Source organism: Myripristis murdjan, chromosome 17 (assembly GCF_902150065.1).
Source record: "Myripristis murdjan chromosome 17, fMyrMur1.1, whole genome shotgun sequence".
Lineage (NCBI taxonomy): Eukaryota > Metazoa > Chordata > Actinopteri > Holocentriformes > Holocentridae > Myripristis > Myripristis murdjan.
Window position 1 is genome coordinate 1925872 of NC_043996.1, and position 27190 is coordinate 1953061.

Genomic DNA, 27190 nt, shown 5'->3' on the forward strand with positions numbered 1-27190 from the left:
TTATCCATCGCACACATTCATTACATTAAAAAGATGACTTTGAGTGTTTTGAAAGGCGCCTATAAATAAAATGGATAGCAATAATAATAATAATAATAATAATAATAATGATATTGTTGTTATTATTATCATTATTATTATCATTATTGTTATTATTATTAATATTATTATTGTTGTTGTTATTATTAAAAGGTATGCCAGTATTATGCCAGTATTATCATAAATTATATGATAAAGCACATACCCATAGTTGGAATCCTCAGTGTCCCATAGATTGTTGTCACGCAAATCTGCTTACATCAAAGTGGCAGTTGGTCAGATATCCAGATCACAGCATCTTTCATAATAACAGCTTTTTTTTTTTTTTTTTTTTGGTCAGTGTATATTTGATGCACTTGTTTACTTAAAGTCAGACATTATGATGATATGCTATTTTTTGCGTCGCTGAGTCCCTAAGCTTACTTTGTGATTTCACAGCAGAGAGTGAGGGAGAAAAATGCTTTCTAATATGGGATCATCTATAAGCTATGACTTGTGGACAGGGTTCACTTCCGTGTGTGTTTATCAGCGCGTGTTTGTGCCATCCATGTGGAGAGTTAATAATATTACATAAGCCAGATTTGTTCGGCAACATCTGCAGTGCAGTCGGGATACTGGGGCTGCTGGGACCATCTGCATTTCAGACTGCTGCTTTTATTCAAACTCCTGCTCTTCACATAAGCGTCCACAGTTTATTTAACCAGCTACAGTTTGGCTTTACTCCCAGATTTTGTTGTGGTGCTTGACCAAAAGTTGGAATTGGACTTTCATTAGTGCTTTTACAATGGCAAAATACCTGTCCAAGGCCATCGGAGTGCCACAGCTGGTCAATTCTTTTATCAGAAGTGCAGAGAAAACATTTTGCAGTGAACATTCAGTAAATCACAAAGTAAACAAAGACAGTGGGTGGGTGGGGGGGGGGGCTTTCTGCCACATTCAGTATGATTGAGAATATGATTCAATTTGATTTTACTTTGCTGGTGTTGAGTCGGGTTTTTCTGGCTCAGCCTGCAGACTGAAGCTATTATTTCATTGCTTACCATTAGTAATGAATATCAGTTAATTTGCCCATGGTTTGGCAAAATACATATCAATAATGAAATCCAGAGGTCATTCCTCTTTATTCAGTGATAAACTATGAGTGCTGGGACACTGTAGTTAGTCATTTCTAACTGACTGAAGTTATAGGGGTAGTTCACCCATTTTGAAAAATACTAATATTATTTCACTTCCCTCCTAGCTGTTACAATAGTGGTGCTATCTTCCTCTCATTGTTACTGAGTGCTGGATCTGGCTGGATGCTCCAAATGCTAACTGTTAGCCTCCTGCCATTGACATAAACTTACCCCCAGCTAACATTTGTAAAAATATCTGCCTTAATCCACTTAATCCACATTGTAGCATGCTACATCGAAAATTTGTGTGTTTGTGTGTTCGCACACACGCGCGTGCGCGCGCACACACACACACACACACACACACAAAGAACTGGGGAGCCTTACCCAGTTGGCTGGAAGGTCAGCTGTCTTGGAAGTCTGAGATGTTTCTTCTTTTTGGAGGCAGTATTTTCTCTCAGCTGTCCCAGTGGAGGACTTTGTTCACTGACTCATATTTATTTTCAGTTTTTGTCCCAGCCTGCTTGCTGCAATCACTGTGTGTGTGTGTGTGTGTGTGTGTGTGTGTGTGTTTGAGAGAGAGAGAGAGAGAGAGAGAGAAAGAGAGAGAGATGTGGAGAGTGTGTGTCCGTCTATCATCTATTGATTTTCCTTAGCTGGACATGAAAGGGTGGTTTTTGCCTGAGTGAAGGAAATTTAGGTTTGGATGAGTGGATGAACCAAGTGAAACCTTCAGATTGGTCTAAAGCTACTGATAAGCTTAACATGCTCTTGGGGCCGGCAACACTAGCAAGAGGCAAGGTATGTGTGCTGAGATAACTCCTTGTGGACAAAGCTGTGCATAGAGCTTCTCCTGACTCCATACTAAATGCTTTACTGTGGTGTCTATAATCATATATCAGGAGTTTAGTTTCCACAAACAAACAAAGAACAGTGGCAGAGAGGCAGTACTGATGCCTGTCATTTCACTCAGAATTGTCTTTTCTTCTAGTTTACAGTGAGAAGTTTTTTTTTTCTTGAAATAATATATTTTTATCTGGAAATTATATATGAAGCAGAACTACATATAGAAATGGAGTTTGCTTGATTTGATCTGGATCATGCTCACCATATTAAGCATTTAGGTATTCAGTGTTTGAGACTGTGAATGGAAGGCCTTCACCAGGATGTAGTAAGTATGGCAAGTGGATTGAGGCCACTACAGCCACAGAGTTCAGCGGGCTAACTGTGACCGGCTGTCTGTAGCACTCTAACCCTGCCCCAGATTAACCTTGCCCTAGCCTCTGATCTGGTCAGCATAACATCCTGTAGCAGCACAGCTAGCATTACCCTTGATCCCCCAGTGCTGACCACAAGACTAACTGGCAGACGTGGCAAGTAATACCGCTGAAAAATAAAACCTCCCTGTTTAGCTGCTGGGAGCCTGTTAACACAGTTATGAAGCACAGTTCCATCACACTTACCCATATATGCAAAACCGGACTAGATTGTTGTCATATTTTTAACCCTATTTTAGTTTGTTTTTTTAAAATAAATGCATACAAATGAGAATATCAGGGAATATATTATCATTGCATTACTCTTTGCATAAGAGAAAAAAAACAACAAACAAACAAAAATCAGATTTCTCAGATTTCTTTACTAGTAAATTAACAATTACTCTAAAGTAACAACTTATTTTTATATTAGCTGTTATACTCTGAATAAAACTGAAATTGTCATCATTGCGAAACATAGTAATATTGTCATAAGGTGTTAAGTGGTGGAAGTACAGCTCAGTATTGAAACTCTTAAATCAGAAAAGACTGATGATGATGGGCATTTGACAGTTTTGTATTTTTGTACAATTTTGCCCACGTACATCACCACAGTAGATGTATTAATTTTAGGTCATGTCCTGCTTATTTGCTCGTCTCCTTTTTTCCCATGAAAGAAATCCAGTGAATTTTCTCTGGTTTCAAAGGGTTAACCCACTAGACTTTGCTATGACACAAAAATATGTATGAGTGATTATTTTAACATTACATAACACTTTGAGTTTATTTCACAAGTACACTCAGAAAATACATCCCATAATTGTACTTTAGAATCTACAAGTGTTGTTCCTATGTTATATAACTACAGTAATGACTGACAATACATACTGGACTGGACTATAGGATGGACAATTGCATTACCTATTTTGCATATCCACAAATCTGTAAAACCTGTGTTTTTATTTCAGTGCTACTCAACCATAGCCTACAATGTAAAATCTACCTTCAACTGATATTTTACTTAATTTATTGATTTACATAATTATTTATTCATTCATTTGTATATTAACTCATTGTACTTGGCCTAACAAACACTGTCTCCTGATTTTGTACCTTAACATTTCAAGGAAAGGGTACATACACGTATCTTTTACAGCTTGGGAACAACAGGTGCTTTTTTGGGGTCTGAAAAGGGTTCACATAATTACCTTGTGGTCCAATAATTAGCCCTGAAGGGGGGGCATTTGTGTTGACTGTACCTTGCGGGATAGAAATAGACTATTTCTGACAGTGTACAACACCTAGACAACTGCATATTTAACATGAACCAAAATATCTTTTCATATCAGAATCTTAACAGCAAAATCACTGAAATCAGGGCTTGATGAGAGTGGGACTTCAGAAGATGAAAGTTTGAAAACCCCTGCTGTAGGATAAGACAAAGGGAAAGTAGAAGTGTGTGAGTAGAAGCAGAATGGAGTGATGTGATGCATCAAAAGGAGAGACGGGTGAGTCCGGTGAGGTTTAGGAGTAAGAAGTCGTGTTGTGTCCCTTGCCAACCCCAGAACCTGTCCAGACAATATCGCTTGCTGTTTGGACAGCTTCTTAGACTGGATTTGCTGTAAATATTAAAGGAAGTTTCAACCCTCATAGCTGGCTGGCTGCAGGCTTATATATTGATTACAGTTACTATCCAACAAATCCAAAAAAAAATGCGCCATCTAACCATTTAATGAACCGTCTAATGGTAACTCGGAGGGTTCTTTTCGTCTGCTTCATGTACAACCACTACCCTGACTAAAGCACTTGTAAAGCTCTCCCTTTTTCTCCTGGTGTAGCATTTCTCTAGCCCTGGAGCAAACCTCAGAGATAAATTGGCTTTTTTTTTTTTTTTTTTTTTTTTTTTTTTTTTAAGTATTTTGACAATATTGTCTCTTCCTGGTTTGTTCCTGCTAGGGATTAGTGAACTGATGCTGGCAACCCAGCTAGCATGTCTCAGCCCTGGAGCACACCACAGGCCTAAATATGGAGCTTTTTCTCCATTCTTGTCTCTTCCTCGTGCTTCTTTCTAGGGATTAGCTTCCCCAATAGTTTCTCCCTCTAGTAGTACAGCTCGCATTTCCTTAGATAACCAGTACTAAATAAAAGAATTCAGACAATAGGTGATTTGATGGAGTTCAATGAGGTATCATATTTTCCCTATTCAGACTAAGAAACAGGTTGGTGGTCTCCCGAAAAGTCGCTACATGGTAAAATAAAATAATAATAATGATGGAAAAATCTCCAAGAGGAAGAAACTTACTTTCCTCCATGGGGAATACCAAGACATTCGCATTTCACTCGCATCCATTTTTGCGTTCATTTATAGATACTCTGATGTCCCGTTCCTGTGAAGGCAGCATGGAGCAACACGCCAAATTATCCAGCTGAAGAAAGATGACAGAATCACTGAAGTAAAGTGAGGAGAGTTGTTGCTATGGAAACGATAAGCCATCTCATCAAGTCTCATTGGCGTAACCCGGGAGGCTTCAGAATGTTGCAGACAATAAGTATTGAGATTATTTTAAGCGTAGATGTACGTTTCATCTCATCGTGAATCATTGGTGCAAACTTGCCTTAATCCATGACAGCGCCCTTTTGTGGCCAAACTCGATATCACTCAGTATGCACGGTATTTAACACTGGTATTAAAATGATCCCACTGCGACAACCCTAGCAGCTAGTGTATCTCTCTCTCTAATAATGATGAGCGCCAAGCTAGGGGTGGGGAAAAAATTGATTGACTGCAGTATAGCAACTCTCAAACACTTCTTGTGATTTTTAATCGATTTACTTTGTTGTTGTTGAATCGTAGAACTTGTAAAATCGCGATATTTAAGAATCACAATGCACAAGCATCTGCATTTGTTATCTTTTTAATTTTTTTGGACAAGCCGACCATTGTATTCTATTATTTTATGTATTCAGTGGTGTTCAATATGGGTTCTTATAACAGGTTAGGAATTGTCTTTCAAAGTCGTGTCCGAGCAGTCTTTTGAGCGGTGTGTGACTTCTGAATCTGCCAAGCTACTAGGCAGCATTAGCACTGCATGTTTAGCATGTTTGACAGGGTTAATCTAGGTACAGTGATTAAGGCAGTAAGGGAAATCTGTCAGTGAGATTTGATCTGTAAGTCTGTATTAAGCTAATTAGCCTGGACAGACTTTACCTCAGCTCCCGTACTTCCTACGGCACACTTCGACCAAGGCTTCCGTGGTAATGCTCCTCTACCGTTCCTCAGGGATTTTCTTTTTTCTCATTTTTATATATTCATTTATTTATTTTTATTCTTTTTTGACACACATGGTCTCTGTTCACTTTGCATTTTTGATAGAACATTCTTTATATTCAGTTATCCTCCCTCCACTATTCGTGTCCTTAACATTACGTTTTTGGCTATCAAACAATACTAGTGGTGGGCTAACACCAAACTAATTGTGGGCTAAGGCTGGGCCACTGTTGCCATGGGCGACAATGTGTACGGTGATTTTGTGCTTCCTTGTTCGCCACCTTGTCAAATGCATGATAAGTGTGTGGAACAGCAGGAGTTGTTCTTGTGGTAAGTCTGTGTGTGTGGCTGATAAATTGTACAAGTGTGCTTTTCTTCACTCTTATCTTCCATTTGATCGGCGTGTCTTTTTAGGAAACCCCACATGTGAAGATTTTGCTCAGAAATGACTTAATACAGGATTACGTAACTGTGAGGAAGATTCATTAGGGATAATGATATCAAGAAAATTGGCTTAATATGTGTTCCTGCATCTAGGAAATGATAGGATAAAGTAAGGTAAGGCTGGGCAATATATTGATATTGTGATATGAGACTAGATATCATTGTGGATTTATTTTTTACAGTTGTAGCTCATTTTCCTGTACCTGCTTGGTCATCCTACTCCACATTACCCCTTAATCAAAATTCTGATTTTGAGAATATGTTGTGAAAGCATCAATATTCATCCCTACAGTATTGTCCCAATATCAGTATTGAGGTACTCCATCAAAAATACTGTGATACGTGATTTTGTCCACATCGTCCAGCTCTACCTCCAGGACTCGAGAATCAGTGGTCTGTTCCAGGACTCTGCTAGTATGTACCCATGCTTGTCTGGCCGGCTGAGTAGGGTCATGCAGGTTTTCATTCCAGCAAGACGCTTCAAAAATCGATTTCACCGATTAACACAACTTCATCCAGAGAGGAGGAACTGATCAGACATATGGTCGTCTAGTCCTGGCCTGATCCACTACTGGTTGGATTGGATTGCTGCTGTCTCTTTATCGTAGTTTGAGGATTTGTGTATAGGAAAAAGACAAAGCAGTTTTTATAATTTAGAAAACACAGAGAATGGCATTGTGTTTTAAACTATTTTTGTCCCCTATTTTTTAGTCCTTTCTTCTAGTCCTTTTAGTCCTTACCAGACATGTTAACTAATGGCACTTTGCTTGCTCTGACTGAGATATTTACCCTTTCCCCTGTTCCTAAGCTGCGAGATTCGAGTGAGCGGATAGAGGGATGTCATGAAAAAATAAATAGCAGCCAGTAGTTTAAAAAAAAATATATCTAAAATTGTAGTGATTGTCAGCAAGAGAAGCGAGTGCCGCTGCTTTGGGTTAAAAAAAAAAATCAGTCGCTTTGCCTCTTATTTCAGTGATTTCATGCTGTGGGTCTGTAACAAGCTTTTAACAAGGCCTGGAGAGAGTTGAGATGGATGGAGAGAAGCTTATCTTGACAGTAGAGAAGTGTCTGTCTGTCTTTGATTTTGCATCACAAGTTACAAGGAAATGAACAACAAAGAGGCATGGGTGGAAATTGCAAAGATGTTAAAGTCAAGTAATTAATATCACTTACATTAGACTGGTGCTCGTTCATTTTTGTCAGGTAGATGATGGGATGGGGAGTTTTGTGATTACCGTGTCAAACCAAACCAAACCAAATGAACATGGCAAAAAAAATACCAATTGTTCTGCAGAGTCACAACAAATGGACCAAACCAACAGGACTTTAGATGGGAACATGCCCTAATAATGCAATCCTGTTTGTGGCAAAGGCCTGTGAGGTGTGAGCTGACCAGCACAGCCTTAGTCTTCAGCTGCTGGTGACTGAGGTCCTACTGGATAGGAGATAGTGCCTTGTTCAGGGGTAGATCACTGGTTACCTGACACTTACTCATTTGATTTGTCGTCAGCTTAAGTATTCAAAGTCACCATTATTTTCTTGAGCGAACTAATTTAGAGGTGCAAGAAATAAAATAAGATGCTACTGTAAGATCCAGATGGTATTACAAAGTTGGTTTTCAGGTTGTGTGGTAGTGGTGATAGGTCGGAGAAAGTTGAGCCAGGTTGTTATCTTGTTCACATAATCTCAGCAGATGGTGAGTTGTCTGTGGAATGAGATTGAAAGGCAAAGAGCTTTGGGCAAAAAAATGGAACCACGTTGCTGTGGACACGAGCAAGCAAAGTTCATGGTCTGTATACAAAAAGCTGTTAAGAGTAAAATGGATTTACTTTTGTAAGGCTTGCCTCTGAATGATTGATTTGAAGAGCTGACCACGAGATGTTGGCACAGAGCATAAGAAGATGATGAACCTGAAATGGGAATAGAGCAGCACAAGTAGTCATGATCAGGAATCAACCACTTATTAATCCTGGATGATTATTCGGGCGGTATTCAGAATTTTTCAGTAATCTGTATCACAGTTGATATGATGGCCGGTATGATTGCCACTCAGACACCGCCGCTGTTAGAAAGACAGTGGAACAAAAAGTGAGTGGTCAGGGCAACATTTCCAATGATATGGTTACAATTTAGCTTTTCCTCTTCACAGGATTTGTATTTGATTCTACATTTATACTGAATATATTCAGTTGTATTTAAACACAACTGATCTTACATTGGTCAGCACCAGTAATCTGATTTTTAAATATGTAAGTATAGTTTTCCTGTATTTTTTGTGGGTACATGTTCAAGTAATTCTTTGCTAATTTTCTTTTTGTTAAATTTTATGACCATTTTGATTTTACTGACATAATAATGTCAATTAAAACATTAACATTAATTCAAGACAAGAATTGTGTTGACTATTTTAATACTGTGACTTTTGACTTGCAATTTTCAAATTTTATGCAAATGAATATCAATGGCAGTTGATCGCTAATATTGATATTTTAAACAAATTGTAGACATGTGTAGGGCTTAGGAGGTAGTCTCTGTGGTACTTAGTTTTTTTTTGTTTTTCTCCTACATGTCCTTCTGTTCATATGAATCCAAGTCATATTTGTCATAGCCGTAACTCTGTTTGGCTGTCAGTATGTTGTACACTTTGTCTTTTTCATCCAGAGTCTAGATAGTGCTTAACTGATTGATTAACTGATTGAACCTTGTCAAGCAGCAAAGCTGATGATGTCTTGTTGTCTTTAAGTGTGCTGGGTTGAAGACTCAGAGAACACAGTTACCTCAATGAACAGTTAGACCACTGAAAGCCATTCAAACACTATAAGCAAAGAAACAGACAATCCAGTCAGTTCAACTGTCCTTTTTTTCCGGAGATGAAATGGCTGCATGCTGACAGTAATGTTTTTAGAGAGAAGATGCCGTTTGAAGTGACTGGTAATGTATTCAGATAGTGGAACAATAGCTGGTGTAAAGGCCACTGCATTGTTTGCAGAGGGGAAAAAAGCTTGTTTTTTTGCTTTTGAAATTGTAATAGTTGTTTGTTTTTCAGTTTTATTAGACAATGAAGTGTTTTAGGAATTTCATAAAAACTGAATGCCCAATTTAGGAGTGGTTCTACAATGTCTTGCTTCATGTCCACACATAGACTAGTACAGAACCGGATTAGTGGTAATTTTCTGTCCTTTTTTCTTTTTCTGTCCTTTTTCTCATTCTGCCCATTTATAAATTCAGAACTTTCAGACGCAGTGTTTAATCTGAAATCAGATAGTATTGCCAGCTTTATTTCTTTATTTTGGATTTTAAATAGGTGTTAAATACAGTTTCATGTGGCATAAAAGGTTTTCCTTGAACATCCTTTTATAATGTTTCTTTTTTGTGTTCAGTTCAGTTAGATCCCATTGAAAATAGATTTTTAGTTTGAAACTCCAACTGACACCACGCCATAAAGTCATGGTTAGCAGACAAGCTCTCTTTATGGACAATAATACACCAGACAAAATGCACTTTAGGTTTGGACCAACACAAATTTTTGAAGGACTGCATGAATATTTTTAGACTGAAGCTGCAGATTGCCAGTATTTTGCATCAGTGCTTGGTATCTGTGATTGTGACTGTGCATGTGCCAGAAATTTACAAGTGTTTCCTGTGGAAAAGTCTCTCAAACAGCATTTTTCACCATCATGGTACATTAAAACACTCCACGCCATTTGATTAAAATTCTTATTGGTGGCTTCACAGCTTCTTAAGGCAGTGTGAGGCAGATTTCTTTGCAGGTTTGAAAGACTGCCATTGACACTGACATATCTGTATCCGATTTCTGTGATGATATCCAGCTATAAACCAAAATATCACTCTAACCAGTTCAGTGTCTTTAAATGACCATCCCAGTGATGGTTTCCCTACATTTTACACTGCAACAAACCATTTTGCGAATCATGTGGGGGGTGGTGAAGACTTCACACCATATAATTAAAATCCCTTGATTTTCAAATTTGAATTTTTGGTTGAACCACCCACCCTATTATGTTCTGCATCTGTTGCTAACAAAGTCATTGTCATTCAGAAACCATTGAATTTACGACTTTACTGTGGTGATAGAATGCGGGTGTGAAGATAGCTGGAAGTCTCTGAAAGTTAATTTTCATACTGTAGTGGAATAAATGGGAACCAATGGCTGGATAAAAGGAAGGAAAATGATATCGAACAAAAAAGGAAAACATTAGCAGAAAAGTGAAGCACATACATTTTGTAGTTTTAATTCTTAAATGCAAAGTCACTGGTATAGTCCTATACATTTGACCACTGCAGTGTTTCCAATACAAACCTCAAGAATGTTATATTCATCAAATCAACACCAGCAGAAATATAAGACTATGCTTTTTCTGCTGAAATGTGAAGATCACACAACAAAAACACTTAAACACTATTTTTTCTAAAAAAAAAAAAAAAAAAAAAATGAAAATGAAAAAAGAAAAAAGTTGCATTCATCATATTCTATTACATGACAGTAACTTTTTTTTAAATTTGAACCACAAATGACTTGATTGAAAGCCTTTCATATCGATTCAGAATGAAGTCAGAGCATTTCAATGTATTTATTTCTTTAAGCAGATCAGTGCAGCTGAATCAGCACAATTCATAATCGATCCATCAGTGCAATGAATGAATCGTTAAACACCTACACAGCACCTTGGATTAGATGACTCAGTCTCTGCAGCAGGAATAAATATATGCTCTTCCATGCTATCCATGTGATACCTGACTGTTCAGATATCCTGCATTTAGTCTCCTCTTCTGTACTGTGTATGCCTTGTTGGTGACATTGTTTTCCAAGGAGAAAAACACAATCAATTTAGGACAGGATGGAAACATAGAATGTGCAAATGCCTGCAAAGACACTGTATTCTCTGCCTTTGTGTTGCCTTCCACTGGTGGAAGTCAGTCTATTCTTAGCCCTAACCTTCACCCTCTGCTACACCAGGTGGCCATGGCATCATACCCACACACACCCTTCCAGTAGTAGGATTAGGAGTGGGTGTGTGTTTGCAGTTAGACGGATACAATGGTTTACCAATACTGGCTTTATTTTGAAAATGAGATCTGATCCAAACAGTGTGGTCCACGTCTGATATGACGGCTGTCCTGCAGTGTGATGGATTACAGACTTATTAGAGAACTTAGAGCACACTGCTTGTCAATGGGAAGCCCTTAATCAGCATTGATTTTAATGAGACTCCTCCATCAGATGCCACACAAACATGCACCACTATTCTCATTCATTTGCATCCAAGTAGAGACTTTTAGTGTTCCATTGTGGTCTGCATGTTGTTTCTAAGGCTTTTCCATCCTGACAAGAATACTGTTGTGGTGGAAAACACTGAATACCTGACATTATTTAGACTGCCACTATGGCAAAGGCCTAGAAACTGGTATGTCACTATCTAACTTAGGGACTTATTGACTTTAAGTGTCAACATAATGGACACTACACAAGCTTTATACTGTTAATAAAGATACCATAATGCCTTAATCTACACAAAATATTAACTATGATATGAATAAAGCTGCCAGGGACGATGAGACGGCGGCTACACACTACAGTGGCTTTTAAAGACCTATAATATGTATGATGAAGAAAAACATAATCTCAACATCAAGAAATCATGTACAAGTACAAACTAACCCCGTGTTGTAACCATTGCACTTATAACTAATTGAGACATAATACAAACTCATTGAACTATCATTATAAAACTACCAACAGCTAAATATCGCTAAAGAAATTACCTTTGACCCCTTGTAGAAAACGTGACTCTGATTGACATTGCCTTCATCCTATAGAGGACACTTTACCAGATTATGGCTAGCTATTTTTGGGGATTTTTAAGATTTACGCTTTGTCACCGAGAAGTAACAGAATCCATCTTACTTGACTTTTCTTTACCCATTAGCACTGTAAGAATTGCAAAAATGTGTCTTCAACTTTGAAAACTACGTTTAAAAGCCTTTTGTTGCAAGTGCATTTTATTATGCCAGCCAAGCTTGCAGTTCTCCTTCAAGCCAGCAGATGGCGCAGTGATCAGCTGTGTCCTCACAGGAAGTCGTTTATTTTAGAGATTTGTAGACCTACTATTACTAATGTTGTTAATAGTTTTGGCAATTTTCTTGTTAGTATTATCATTAACACCGAAATTGATAATAGTGATAATACGATTGGGCTCAGAGAGATGCCAGTTTGAAAGTGAAAGTGTTTGAAAATGAAGAGATTCCACTTTTAAAATGAAAAAGTAATAATAATTTCCATTGTGGGCAAAGAAATAGGTCTGCTGATGTAAAGGACAGACATATAGCCTGAAGGTAATGTTATAATACACAAATGTACATTGTTTTGTTAGTAAAATGCTGAAAAAAAACTCAAGGTTAAAAACAAAATATCACTTATTGGCAACTTCAGTACAAAAATGCCAGTCTTGGTATCAGCTTTGAAATCCCTTATCGATCAAACCCAAGCGGTGGGGTCCTTGCTGTGGGCTCCCGCTCTGCAGCAGGCTGTCCACTGAAAGGCCTGCTGAGATTGTGTGGGAGGAGGAGGGGAAGAGGAGGAGGGATAGATGAACACAGGGGGAAAACAGTCTGGAGAAAGAGAGGGATAGTGTTGAAGATGAATGGAGAAATGAATGGGAGAGATGAGGAAAAGAACAGGATGGAGGGTAAGAGGTGCCGATAGGAGGTGGAGGATAGAGAGGAGAGAGAGGGATGACTTTGTTTTCTCTCTAAAGGTCAACATAAAGTATTCATCAGCGCTGCATGAGTGTGTCTGTGTGTTTGTGTGTGTGTGTGTACAGTGATCATGTTGATGAAATATATCGGGGTACTCAGTCACTACATAAAGGTGATTAAATTCAACTCGTCTGAGCATCTATTGTTTATGTGTATGTGTGTATGTGAGAGAGATAAATATTACAAATTAGCCATCTGCTTTGTACCTTGGAAAATTGCAGAATGAAATGACATTGAGAGATTAAAGACAAAATGCTAAAAGGAGAGAAGAACAAGGTGCAAATAGAAGAGAAGTCAGGGGCGTGGTGAAAGACAAAGGTTTCCACAGGTCATTAAAAAGTCTCAGTGCTGGATACTGGCTGGATGCTCCAAATGCTAACTGTTAGCCTCCTGTCATTCAGGTGGACGTCCCCCAGCTCACATTCTAACTTAGAACTTAGACCTTAGACCTTAGAAGACTTTATTGTCACTGTACATTGTACAATGAAATTCTGTTCATAGTAGATTTTGAAATATCAAATTTGACATTTTGTCCAAGGTAGTAGGGCTGGATAATATATCAATATTATATTGATATCATGACTGTTGTAGCTGTGCTGTTATTTGGCTATCCCTACTCAGTTATCATATCCACATTAATGACTGTTCATCAAGATGTCATTGTGTGAATATTGGGGGTGGGTTGAGGGGGTTGGTTCAAGACGGAGTTATCACTTTCCTAATGCCAAACGTATGTTTTTATTTGCACTTGTTGTTGATCTGTACAAGTAAGAAAGTGCCATTGAATTAATTAACTCTAGTGTTTTTTTTAAATTATGGCCAGTGTTTTTAAAATGTTGGCCATCATGACTGTGAACACACAGGTATCAAAAATGGCAGGTGGTAACTGAATCCTCCAAGAATTGGAATTGAATGTGACCCAAATGGGGAGATTACTGGTGATGCCCACCTCTATAAAACATTTTGTGAAAGCACATGTACTCAACCGTGCAATATCGTCACAATATTGATATCAACATATTAAGTCAAAAATATTGTGATATTTGATTTTGTCCATATCGCACAGCTCTAAAAGATGGTGCTGGAGGAAAATCACCGACATTGACAGGGTCATACCCTGGAGAGCATGAATGTGCTGACCAGATTTCATGGCCATCCACCTAAGATTTGGAGATAAATTTCTTTGGAGTAAAATGTTGAATAGAGGGATATACTGTATAGATGGTCATACGAATGGACTGATGCGGCCATGCCATGCAGCAGGTCTACTACAGGACAGGGAGATGCAGGAGAAAAGAAAGGAGAGATCAGAGAAATAGAGAGTGAAGTCCGAGAAAAAGAAGAGACAAGTAAAAAGAGCTAGATTAGAGAGCTATGTGTCTATTAGTGTTGAATAACAGCAGCCGAGCTAGTCCAGAACACTGTGTTCTATAGGACCAACTACATGCCAGTGATGTAACATCATTGTGTGTGTGTGTGTGTGTGTGTGTGTGTGTGTGTGTGTGTGTGTGTGTGTGTGTGTGTGTGTGTGTGTGTGTGTGTGTCAAATACTGCTGAGTCAGGCTGGAGAAGCCAGACTCCCATTATTACTGAGCTGGAAAAATCACCATCTGACACACACACACACACACACACACACACACACACACACACACACACACACACACACACAGACACACACATACACACACGTTTCTTACATCAGCACACTGCAAGACCCATCACTTTTATCATGTTTAAGTGAGAACGACACACCTAGACTGTGAATGAGGCTGAAAGGGATCAGTGCTGGGCAAATGTTTCTCAGTGTTTTCAGTCTGTAGTTCAGGCTGACCTCCTTCAAAATATGATGAAACTTTAATGATCTCCGTAGGGAAATTCAGCCACTGCATCAGCACATAGAAGTAGAAAATAGCATATAAATAAGATTACAGGCAGAGGCTGATATTGAACACAACACAGCTGGCAGTCCCAGTACCTACGTCAAGGCCATAAAGGTGTGCAAAATAACATTTAGACATATTGAAACAAAGACAAGCCTGCCAAAAATGAAATACACATCTTGTATGAAAAAAATAAAAATAAAAAACAAAAACAAAAATAAAGGAATACGTATGCCATGTGTATGATTGAGAAAGAATATGGAAATACAAACAAACAAATTTACAGCCTGTACATCTGAATAGCAAGTCTACAGACACCTTTCACAAGCATGAAAAATAAAAAAAAAATCTGATAATTATGTTATTTAATAAATCTACATAGTTTTCTTAATGTTTTATGATTTTCTTTGCCAATCCTCTACATTTCAGTCATTTATTACTAATTTGTTATCACCTTTTTTCCATGCATTTGAAAGAAATTAAGTGAATTCACTCAGGTTCCAAAGCCTTTTGACCATGTATATCTCAGTATACAGTATGTGTGTGTGTGTGTGTGAGAGAGAGAGAGAGCGAACAAAAGACAGAAAAACAGCGCACAATTTTATGCAAAGAGCTCTCCTTATTCCTTATTTCACATACAACATATTCTCTGCTCGTTTTCTTTCTCGTGTTCACTTTTGCTTTCTCAGAAACATGCACACAGGGCAGGGCAAATGAATACTGAGCCTCATTTCCTTACTATTCTGCGTCATTTATAGCATGTGGGATGTGGGACCAGTAACTAGCATTGTTTTTTAAGTGGTTATTCTCATCTGTTCTCAGGTGGGCTACGTGGCCAGCTTGCCAGCTATAGGTAACATTAGAGTGCAGCCCTGTTAGGTTTGTGTTTCTAGATGCAGCTTTTATTCATGTTGGGCATGCTGTTAAATAACAGTAACTCTGGTCATTGAAATCCTGAAATATCATGCAATTTAGATTCCAGATAGCAAAAGTCAGGAGATTTTATACTTTGTCTGATGGAGAAATATCAAGGAACTTTACAAATTAGTCACTTTCCAAGAATGTAGTGATGTGTTCCAACATAGTTATGGAAAGTAGTGTAACATTCATGGGATTTTAACTTATGGTCATGCTGGAAACCCTATAAAGGAAAAAATCCTGTTCACACAGTTCCATTGAACAGAGTGAGTCATTAACATACATTCATAACTCTAATGCAGAATTGTTCATTTCGACACACATTGCTATCTTTAGGATAAAAACCACACATCACATCAATAGCATATATATAGACTGTAATGGCAAACAGGTGTTCCACACAATGACAGTCAATGTGGACCTAGACCTAGACAATATATAAAGGGCATATAGCATAAAATAGAAAATATAGAATGGCCATTCATGACCAAAGAACCATATTAACATATCAGTGACATTACAAGGTAAAAACCATCTGTAAAACCATCAGGATCTAAATCAGAAATAATTAGACTGGGTTGTATTTGGGTATTTATTTTTTTTCCTTTTTTTCACATAGCTCTGCAATTTTGGGTGTGTTTTGTCATTGTAACTCGGTGTGTGTGTGGGCATGTGTGTACCGTGTATTTGCAGTGGTGATCCCGGGTCACTTGGTGGAACTCCAGCTCCCACAGAGCAACCATCTGGACAATGGAGCAGCTGCACACATGGGCGGCATGGGTAGTTGTTAATCTAGCCCCAGCAGCAGCAAGGCTAGGTGATGCCAGTAAGAGAGGGACTAGAGTTTAACAAAAGCCAATAAGAAGAGAACTAGACCATGAGTACAACTAGGAAAAAGGGCTTATGATGACTAGCACCAAAAGAATGACTGCATGACGAGTAGAACAGATTGGGTGGTGACTGTAATTAATTTCATGACCAGAGCGGCTAAAACCACTAGGACTAGAGGCTGAATAGAATAGGGAACTAAACAATGACTAGAACCAACAAGAGGAGGACTAAAAAAGTGATTAGAACCAATAGATTGATGACTACAGCTAGCAGGAAGAGGGCTAGACGATAATTACAACCAACAGAAAGAGAAGATAATAACTATAACCTACAAGAAGAGGGCTAGATGATGACTAGAAGTGATAGAAGAGCCAGAGAATAATAAGAACCAATAGAAAGACTAGATGATGACTAAAGCCAACAGGTCAAGAACTAGACAGTGACAAAAACTAATAGGAAGACGATACAATGACTAGAACCGACAGGAAGACTAGACAGTGACTAGAACCAATACAAAACCGATACCGTGCATGGAGCATAGCTGTTCATTTCTCCCTGTTGGTCCATAAACAACTCTTTCCATTTAGACTCAATCGATAAATGTGTGGATTAGGCACACAACTTAATGGTTGCACATTTCAGTGCAATGAAATTCTTATTTTTTTTTTTTAAATTCAGTTAAAATATAGGAAAACAGAAACTCCAGGAGAACAGAGGGGCAAGAAAATCAGACGTTTTGACCAGCATGGGATGCATATCTCACCATCTATAGTGTCTTTTCAGGGTGTTTTCTTGTGAAATCCACTCACTGCACATAGATGAAAAACACTCGATGCCAAAACTATTGCTGCTGATTGCAAACAGTGCAGCTAGTCTGAACAGTCTGATCCAGTAACATAGATGTCAAAAAGAAGCAGTCTACTTTAATCCCAGCATGGAAGTCATGTGGTCTGTCCAGGGGCGCCGTATATGGGGGAAAAGTTAGGACAATTCCAAGGGCCCTTGCCTGACAGGGGCCCCAATAAAAACTATATACCCCTAACCATAGGGGGTTGTTTTGGTTTATTTATTGTTCACTTGACTTCTTTGTTTCTTTTATTTACAGCGGTGGCACCCACTGAAAACCTGCAGCACGTGGAGAAGGGAAAGGCGCTCCATTCTGACTGTCAAAATCAGCAATCTGAACCCAAAAATAGCCAGTAGGCCGACCCGGGAAGGTTGTGCTAGCCACTAGCACAGCCCCAGTCTGGTAAGTCCCACCTGTGGTGCTGGAGTCCAACCTTCCCCATATCTGTATGGGGGTGCCTTTTTCTGTATGTTAACTAAAACTAGCCATGAAAAAGACTATGAAATAATGTCAAAATAAGACCTTAACTTGCTGAAATTTCTGCAACTAGTGAAAATAAATAAAAAATACACCTTTATTGATTAGTTTTTGACTGTTACTTTATTGTTAAGTCAAGAGAATACTCTAGTAATGAATTGGCTTCATCAATCCTATGATAATTATCATACTGTTGCACACTATGTCCATTCAAATGTAAAACAGTTAAAAATGATCAAATTCCATATGCCAAAGCAGATACTGCTGGGACAACTTGAAACTGTCTTAAAAATAAATCAATAAAACTTCAACTAAAAGTAAAACTTAACATTATTTTGCATGAGTAACAGTGGTAGGGCATAATTTTACATATTTCACAACTAGGATTGGACAGTAATATGGTAATACACTAGTCCACAGTTATAAAAAATAGCAGCGTAATCATTTCATTATTGTGATGTCACCAACTCTCTTGGTGACATCACCATTACTGTCCTTCATCACTCTTGTTCATAAAATCATGGTGATACAGTGCCATTAACGGCAGACCTTCTCAAAACGTTTTCATGACACAGATTTGACATGTAATCCCAGAGATTCATGTGGGAATATGTTTGATTTTGTATGCAATTTGAAAACTGCCTACAGATAGTGAGACTGAACCCCAGGTTATTCTTAATATCTACTAGGGATAACTTATGCTCAATTAAACAATAGTTAAAGAACCATACCAGTGATATACAGTGCATTTGTGTATAAACTTTATGTTTCTGCTAATCCTCTCCTGAAGCAGGCAGTTGTACTTCAGAACTCAAACTCATAACAATTTCAGGAAAGTATTTTCCCCAATTTTTTATCCAGGTATTTGTTTCCATTCATTCCACTACGATATAAAAACAAAAAAAAAATTCAAACTTTCTTCACACCAGTATTCCATCACCGTAATAAAATCCGCCACATTAGTTTTCCTAAAAGCAGCAGCACTGTTTTGTTTTGATGATGTGAAACTGGGCAGAATGAATCTGTCCACAGGGATTAGCCCCCGGGGAAACCCTGGTTCATGAGTGGCAACGACTTTGTTAGCTGCTGAAGCAGAACATTATAAGGTGGCTGTTTGAAATTTTGATTATATGATGTGGAATCTTAAGCACCACCGCAGGATTTGCAAAATTGTTTGTTGCAGTGTAAAATGTGACTAAATTGTAGTAAATGGGCCAAACATTCAAAATCACTGGTATACTCCTTTAAATCTTTGCTGGGCTCCTCTGGAAAGCCTCTTTGAGAACCATGGCTTTACAGGGAATAGAGGCCTCACAGTTGGTGTCTGTCCTCGTCAGGCAGACTGTGATCTTACTGTGATCATACGTCTCTGACTGCAGGGTTTTGGTCGGTTTATACATAGTAACAGATGATAGTTGTCAGTGTGAGCGTAGGCGTGCACTCGAGTAAACCAACTGTTGTGTAACATAAATGTAGTGCTGCACTGATTTACCCTGGGTGACTAAATTAGTGGATGGTGTCAGGTTGCTCATAGTACAACCACTAATACTATTCCTGGACAGTGTTTACGTTGGATCTGCCAAGAGCTGATATTGATCTTTGAATGCGGTGGACCATAGATAGCTCACCTGCACTCAGCCACCCTGAATCCCTCATTTCTTGAGTATATTGTTGTTGAGCACTGTTGTCCTTCACTACTATGACCAGTGTGACTGAAGCAGGACTTGTGGATCATCTCAAACTCCTCAGACTTCACTATGGAATATTCTTAAACAAGTACTGAATTAAGCCAGAACTGTAAGCATATTTAAGGAGACACAAAATAAAACAAAACATGTTGTCCAGGTGAATTAGTGATAAATATGGCAACTTGTTCTGACCATTTACAAGATTTACCTTAGGCCAAATAAGTTAATATTTTTTAAAATCCTGGTTCACACTGGCAAGATGCATAATTTGTCCACGAGTCACCAAAATCCCATCAGTAGTGTCCAGGATATCGAATGATGGACAAACAAGGGAACGGATGGATGGGAAGCGATCTATCCAGGGTTTCTGCTGGTCATGAAATATCTGGAATATCATGGTGTTTAGGTGCATCCCAGACAGTCAGACGCTTTGATAAATTATCTGGGGACATCAGGGAAACATCAGGGAACATTACAAATGGGTTACTTTACAGAAAAAATCAAATCAAAGAGCCTATTTATGTATTAGATGATTTTCAGGCCAGCTGGAGTGGAGATCATACTGAAAAATAACATGAACCATCCAGGAAAGACGAGCATGTTTTAGCATTTCCAGGTAGTCATGGAAAGTCAAGTAAACAGAATTTCACATCAAGCTCCCAGTGGGAACCTTGTAAACAGAGCCAACAAAAATGGAAAATTTAAGGCTCCAAAAAAAAGGATGGCTGTGTAATAGGACCAGACTGATGTAAAGCATTTATTGGCCAATAGTTGCCTCATCAAATGGACAGAGGAGCTACCTTTATATAGCTTGCCCTGCCTCTGTTGTAATGGGACCCACAACCACAGGGAGAGAACACAAAAAAAGAAACAGAAAAGGCCTGTGCTGTAAATATTGAACAGCGTCTGCCATATTCTCATCAAGGCAAGGAGGCCAACACTGTAAAGATCAGTTGGCTGTTAAGTCATATTGTGCTTATACAGGTTAATCTGTTCCCATGAGTCTCCTGGTTGTCATGAATAAACCAGTTCAGCACAGTTAACTTATTATTTATTTGACTATATGACTTGATTTTTTTTTTTTAAACTACAAGAACTCTTTTTCTTCCAAAATGTAAATGGCAACAGAATTGTAACATTTAACATTGCGCTAGGTCCAGTCTTTAGAAATAAAATTAGCAGTAACTGTAACTAATCTTATTGTTGCAGTTTGTCCACCCATCAGTTGTAATGGCCACCCAGTCAGCTTCCTACATCTGGGGAATTAACTTTTCACAAAAGAACTGGCTGATAGGGATTTTGTTTCTTGGCTCCTGTGTTGTTATCATCATGAAATCCGGCATTTTTGACAATAAATCAGTGCATACATCTAGCAATACACATTGTGATAGCTGTAGTGTTTGTCAAACAGCAGGAACCTAGCTCTAGCCTCCAAAGCCATGTGGCTGGATAAATTTGCTGTGTTTCCAATGTACTTGATCACCATTTTACAAATCCTACACACTGCACAACTTTTGTCTAGGTTGCCGTTTCTGATGTGGAGGCCAAACGTTTCCCAGATTTTCAGTGACACAATATTGTGTTGTGCGTAATTGGGTTCAAGCATCAACTTGTGCCTCGTCGTATTTTTCCCTATGCCAGTCTGGTGTGTTTTTCTAAGGTTAGCCTGGCTTGAGGACCTCATGAATCACGCTGTAATTCATTGAGGTATAGCCATGTCTCTACCAGAGATGATTTACCGAAGTCATTGTTTTTCCTACCTATGGGCCAAGTACACTGGTCAGTGTTAAACCAGTTATTGTAGGTTTCATCATAGAATTTATCAACCGGCCAATCAGTCATCTCGCACAGCTTCCAGTCAAATCTACCCCCGGGAATGAAAGCTGTTCTGGACCTCAGAGATCACCACATAATTTAAAAACGTGGGCGTGGCCGTTCATGGTGGCTGGGTCCAGGCTAAGAATCAAGAATAAATCGAATCAAAGCACATTATCTTGATTCAGGCCAACATTACCTGATCGATTAATTGAAATTAGCATCATTTAAAATCCATTCATCCAGGGCGCTCTGGTAGCTCACGTGGTAGAGCGCGTACCACTTGTCAAGGCTGAGTCCCTACCACAGCACCTGGGTTAGAATCCGAGCCCAGGCCATTTGCTGCATGTCAGCCCCTCTCTCTCCCCTGCCTTTCCTGTCTCTCTCTGCTGTGACTGTCAAATAAAGCAGAAATGACCAAAAAAATCTTTAAAATCTATTTGTTGAGAAAGCAAATAAATTGTTAGGAGTTCAGCAGTTTCCTCTAACCCAGTCATAATATCTGCTGTTACTCCAGTACAACACATAGTTTGCATAGATTGAGAAGTGAATTCTCAAGTATAACCGCAGCCATTTCCAAACCCTGTCTGTATAGTATATGTTTGAATGATCCGATGAATGTTTGTGTATATCTTACCCAGGCTTCTCTAAATTGGGATAGGATCTTACCTCGGGTATTATAAATGGGATAATAGTGTTTACATGCACCATCTTAGACAGGAAATACTGAAGTATCATGAATACCAATGGGACTGTGGTTTGCCTTGGCCCCTGCCTGGTGAAATCATAGTTCAGTTCCCAGCAGTGCTCTTCTGTCTGCGCTTCACATGCTGCTAACACAGGAAATAGAAAGAGCTACAGGGGGACTGTGTGTGTGTGTGTCTGTGTGTCTGTGTGTGTGTGTGTGTGTGTGTGTGTGTGTGTGTGTGTGTGTGTGTGTGTGTGAGAGAGAGAGAGAGAGAGAGAGTGTGTGCGCACGCACTTGTGTGTCTTGCATTGTTTCTTGGCTACTTGCCCAGAGGTGATGCATGGGAGAAGTGGGGAGATGGAGAGGGATGAGAGGAGAGACTACATGACCACAGAGTTATACAACTTGTGCAGTCCTGTAAAATCCTGGAACTGCCATGGAATTTGGATAAGTTTGCTTTCTAGGTCGTGGAAAAGCTATTGAAAAGGCTTTGAAAATGTCATTCATAAATGCTTGTGCCACTTGAAACAATGTTTTGTCCAGCTCCTGGTAGTTTTAGGTCGTTAAGATAAAATAAAGTAACAGAGTGATGCCAAGAAATCATCACTTACCACGATGCGTGTAGCAGCCATGGACGACAACAGACGTCATCTCCACTTTCATTTTGGCAATAGATGTACATCATATCAACATCTGTTCGACATCACAATGTTCACTGGGTGCACATTAACTCTTTGAAACCCATGACACTTTTGTGGTATTTTTATGGTAATTTAAATATTTAATTTAAATTATATTATACATAATTATATTATTATAATAATTATAAATACTGAGCTTATCTTTTTTAACCAAATAGAGTAATGTTGTACTTTTTTCTGGTCATTTTGTACTAAATAAATAATATCACATTTTTAAAATGGATGACCTATCTAACCAACTATAGACGATATGCTGCATTGTCTTCTGTATGCTCTCTAATTAGTACTCAATCAGGAAATTAACCTTTTGATTTCTTTCAAAAACATGGTAAAGGCAATGAACAACTTAACAAGACATGACCCAAAAATTAGCTTAAGCAAAAATCATAGACACTCAAGGAAATGGCGTTACATTAAGCAACCAGAAAAGCCCTGAAGTTAAAATAAACAAACAAGCAAGCAAACAAGCAAACAAACAAGAAAATGACCTGAAACAAAGCCCACAAAATCAAGCCAGTTTGCTCAGGTTTAAGAGGCTTAAATGTAGATGAAGTGAAGAACAAGAAATCATGACTCATCAACATCATATTTCACTTTAATCAGAGTTTAACACATTGCAGTGTGTCTTGTGTGTCCAGTACTGATTGTGATATTTGGCCACAAAGCCCTACCTGTAATGATACACTGGCCAATATTTTTTTTTAGATTTTATTTGTGGCAAGAAGTCACTGAATTTGGTACTCAGATATTTGTAATAAAGGCATGCACTGGAGGCTCGGTATTTTTTCAGTTGAACAATAAACATCTTAACTTCTTAACACAATCTGCAGCACCATCTGCTCCGCTGTGGCTGGCTGTTCTGCTGGCTCACTGCTATACAAAGTACTGTAAACAATGGACTCTACTAGACAAACTGTTTAATGATAACACTGATTTTAAATAATCTCAAAGTGCTTTTACTGCAGTATGTACCATCCTTACCATCCTCCTTTGCATACCTGCCAGCATACATACCAGGAGTGACTGATAAATTCATGACCTAGTCCTAACCTGACGTTAGAAGGAGATGATATACAGTTATAGATATACATTTTACAGTTGTATGATGATTTTTGTATAATGATTTAATGTATAAAAAAGTTTGAACTTAATAATTTGAGTGGTTTTCCTGTTATGGATAATTAAACCTTGAAAATCAGCGGTTCCTGAGAAAATTGAAACCATCAGTCATCGTGCAGTCATCCACAACCTCAGTCTCAAGGGCTTAACACTGAAAAAGTGGGCTGCTGAGTTACAACATGGCAGGGAGAGCCTGGAAGACAACGCGTGTCCTGTAAGGCCAGCCACCATCACTGCACAGTAGACCACTGGCAAGATTCATGACATCATCATGGCAGACTAACAAGTAACTGAGTGTGACATTGCCATGAAGGTGGGTATCTCTGAGGAATGTGCCCATGCAATCATCTGCAACAAACTCCACATGTCCAAGGTGTCAGCTCGTTGGGACCTGAAGCTTCTTGGACCTGATCAGAAATGGACTCGGCACAGCATGTCAGTGGACAATGTTGCCATTTTTAAAGATTATTTTTGGCCATTTCTGCTTTATTTGATAGTCACAGTGAAGAGGCACAGGAAAGGCAGGGGAGAGAGAGGGAATAATGCAGCAAATGGCCTGAGGTCGGATTTGAACCCAGGACGCTGCGATCAGGACTCGGCCTTAACCTTAGCCTAAGTGATACATGCTCTTACTAGGTGAGCTACCGGGTCAGCCAATGTTGCCATTTATGAGTCGAATCCCACAAGTTTTCTCCTGTGATTGATGAGACCTGGGTCCACCATTTCCAACCAGAGATGAAAGAACAATCCAAGCAGGGGAAACAATCAGGTTCTTGACCTTCCCCTCCACTAAAAAATGCCTTAAATATCTGACCATGACTATGCTGACTTGTATCTTTGACTTGTCACTAGAGAGGTGTTTTCACACTCCTCTACTGAACAGGTGCAGATCTAGACAAATATTCATGGGGTGGCAAGAGGGTGGCATGGAGACTTTAAGGGGTGGCAGAAATATATATGCCGATTTAATACCAAACAATCACATATATCAGTATTTGCTTGGAAAACCCCCAAATGAGGATATTTTATCTTAAAAACATTCCATTATTGTGGTACATGAGTAAAGCATTGAATAGAAAACTAAAAGGTTGCATTTTTTTCATTGAACATGGGCCCATCACTTAGCCTAAAAGGTGGCCAGAACAGTAGTGACATCTCGCTCACTGTAGCCAAAAAACAGGCCAAAGCATGGATAAAATCCACTGAAGGACTGCTAAAATAGGTATATTAAATAACAGTAACTCTCATTTGTATTAATTACTGGTCTGTTACCAACCCTGTGTCCACTCGCAGCCCCTGGCACTACACTGTGGCAAGACTGTTTGCTTATTTCTTATTTTATGTTGATGAAATCAGTTACTGCTAACCCACATCTCACTCCAATCGTCACAACTTATTGCCTAGACTATGAATTAGCTTGCTTTCAGCTAAAAGTTACGTTTGCTAACTTACCTTGCAAACACCGCAAATACTGTATATGGTATTTCTGATAATTCTAATCTCTTCAGAATGAACAGTAAATATTAGCTCATTCCTTTACCGTATGGTCTGCCGACCGCCATTATCTTCTTTTCTCTCTTTGCCTGCCGTTAATGTTGTGCCACAGGTGAGGTGTAGGCCCTCTGAATGCAGGCCAAGTCGCAAGCAGCAATGGCCTCTGTTGGGGGAGGACTAGATCTTCTCCCAGTGGAAGGATGAGTGTCATCTCTTGCTGCATTTACTTGCACTCGGACATTTGAGTTTCGTGTTTGTAAATTTCCGAAGAGCCACAATTTAAAAAAAATAATAAAAATAAACTGTGTGGTGGCAGCTGGGGTGGCAAGGAATTTTTTAGGGGTGGCAGCTGCAACCCCATGCCACCCTGGTAGATCCGCCAGTGCTACTGAAGGGAGAGGGGTCTTTGCACTTCCCTAAAATCTGACATTTCAGGCCAGCTAGATCACAAATAAAAACAACAGGTTGTGGCTGTCCATAGCACCAGCCCTGCCGGTCACTTGAGTGGCAGGGCTGTGAGCTATTCACATCAACAACATTAGTTTTTTTACATGGTTAGATTATCAAATATGACACAAATTACAAAGTACTGTGGCAGTAGGCAGGGACATGGGTGGAGCTAATTGGCATATTTATAATTCCACACATACTGAAGTACGAGTGCTAAGCTGTTTTAAGGCATGAAGAGATGTTTTATCATGGAAAACTTCTATATATCTAATACTGATGAACAGAGATGATTTTAATCAAAGAGGGGTTTAATCAATGGCTAGAGAGGGATTTTAAGTAAAAATCCATTACATTGCATAAAGCCAGAGGTTGATAATAAAAGCCCATTTTTATGTGGGAAGAAATAGGCCTCCAGTCATTTAAGACTGGCCATATTGCTGGAACCCTCTCCCTCTCTCTCATGACTATCATGTGTTTAGAGAGGGTGTGTGTGTGTGTGTGTGTGTGTGTGTGTGTGTGTGTGTGTGTGTGTGTGTCTGTCAGCTGATTTTTTAGCTTTGATTTTTGAAAGCCAGAAGAATGTAGACTAATGAATGCAGTCCTGGAAAGCATGTAGAAACCAGTTTTTTGCTGTGGTCTGTAAGAGCATGTTTTACAACTGATACAATAAATAGACTCTACATTTGTTCCTTTCTAATTTTACATAGATCCATATGTGTGCAGTGATCAGTGCATGTTTCTCTGCTCACTGCATTGCTGTTATTTTTATTATCAGTATAGGTCAAAAATGAGAAGGAACACAGAAAAGGTAGAACAGTGGCTGTCCTCCCCCTCCTTCCTCTGCTTTTTCTCATTCATACTGTGTTCTGCAGCAAAACAGGAGGACACATGGTCCTAATTAAAAAGAAATCAGTCCTTCACTCTGTGTGTGTGTGTGTGTGTGTGTGTGTGTGTGTGTGTGTGTGTGTGTGTGTGTGTGCGCACGCATTGAAGAAAGCTCCAGTTGCACAGCATCAGATGAACACAGCGTGTTCATGTAAACTGGAAACATTTTGTCCTGCTCACTACTGGGATCACTAAGGAGAAACCAGTCAGATCTATAGTTCCTTAACAAGTCCACAGATATCTAAAAGTATCAAAAACTAAAAGCATTAAAATGCTTCACATAGTTTTTGAGGTCCTGTTTATTTTCATCCTGCAATGCAGGCTTATTTTTAATTTTCATTGGGATGCAACTAAAACTTACACTGATATTTAGTCAAGGCAAAGACAAACGGCAAGACAAGCTAACCCTTGAAAATCTGAGCAAATTCATTTGATTTCCTTATGGCTTAAAAGGCAATTACCAAATCAGCCACAAATTACCACAACATTAGTAAC

The 27190-nt window shown here is 38.9% G+C and overlaps 1 long non-coding RNA gene across 1 annotated transcript in view; it reads left to right on the top strand.

The window, feature by feature from the left end:
* Positions 1 to 27190, top strand: part of LOC115375592 (uncharacterized) — a 54976-nt gene that overhangs the window by 23681 nt on the left and 4105 nt on the right. The window contains exon 2 of the long non-coding RNA XR_003929726.1: positions 17637 to 17780. This is a non-coding gene — a long non-coding RNA (uncharacterized LOC115375592). The remainder of the gene's footprint in view (positions 1 to 17636; positions 17781 to 27190) is intronic.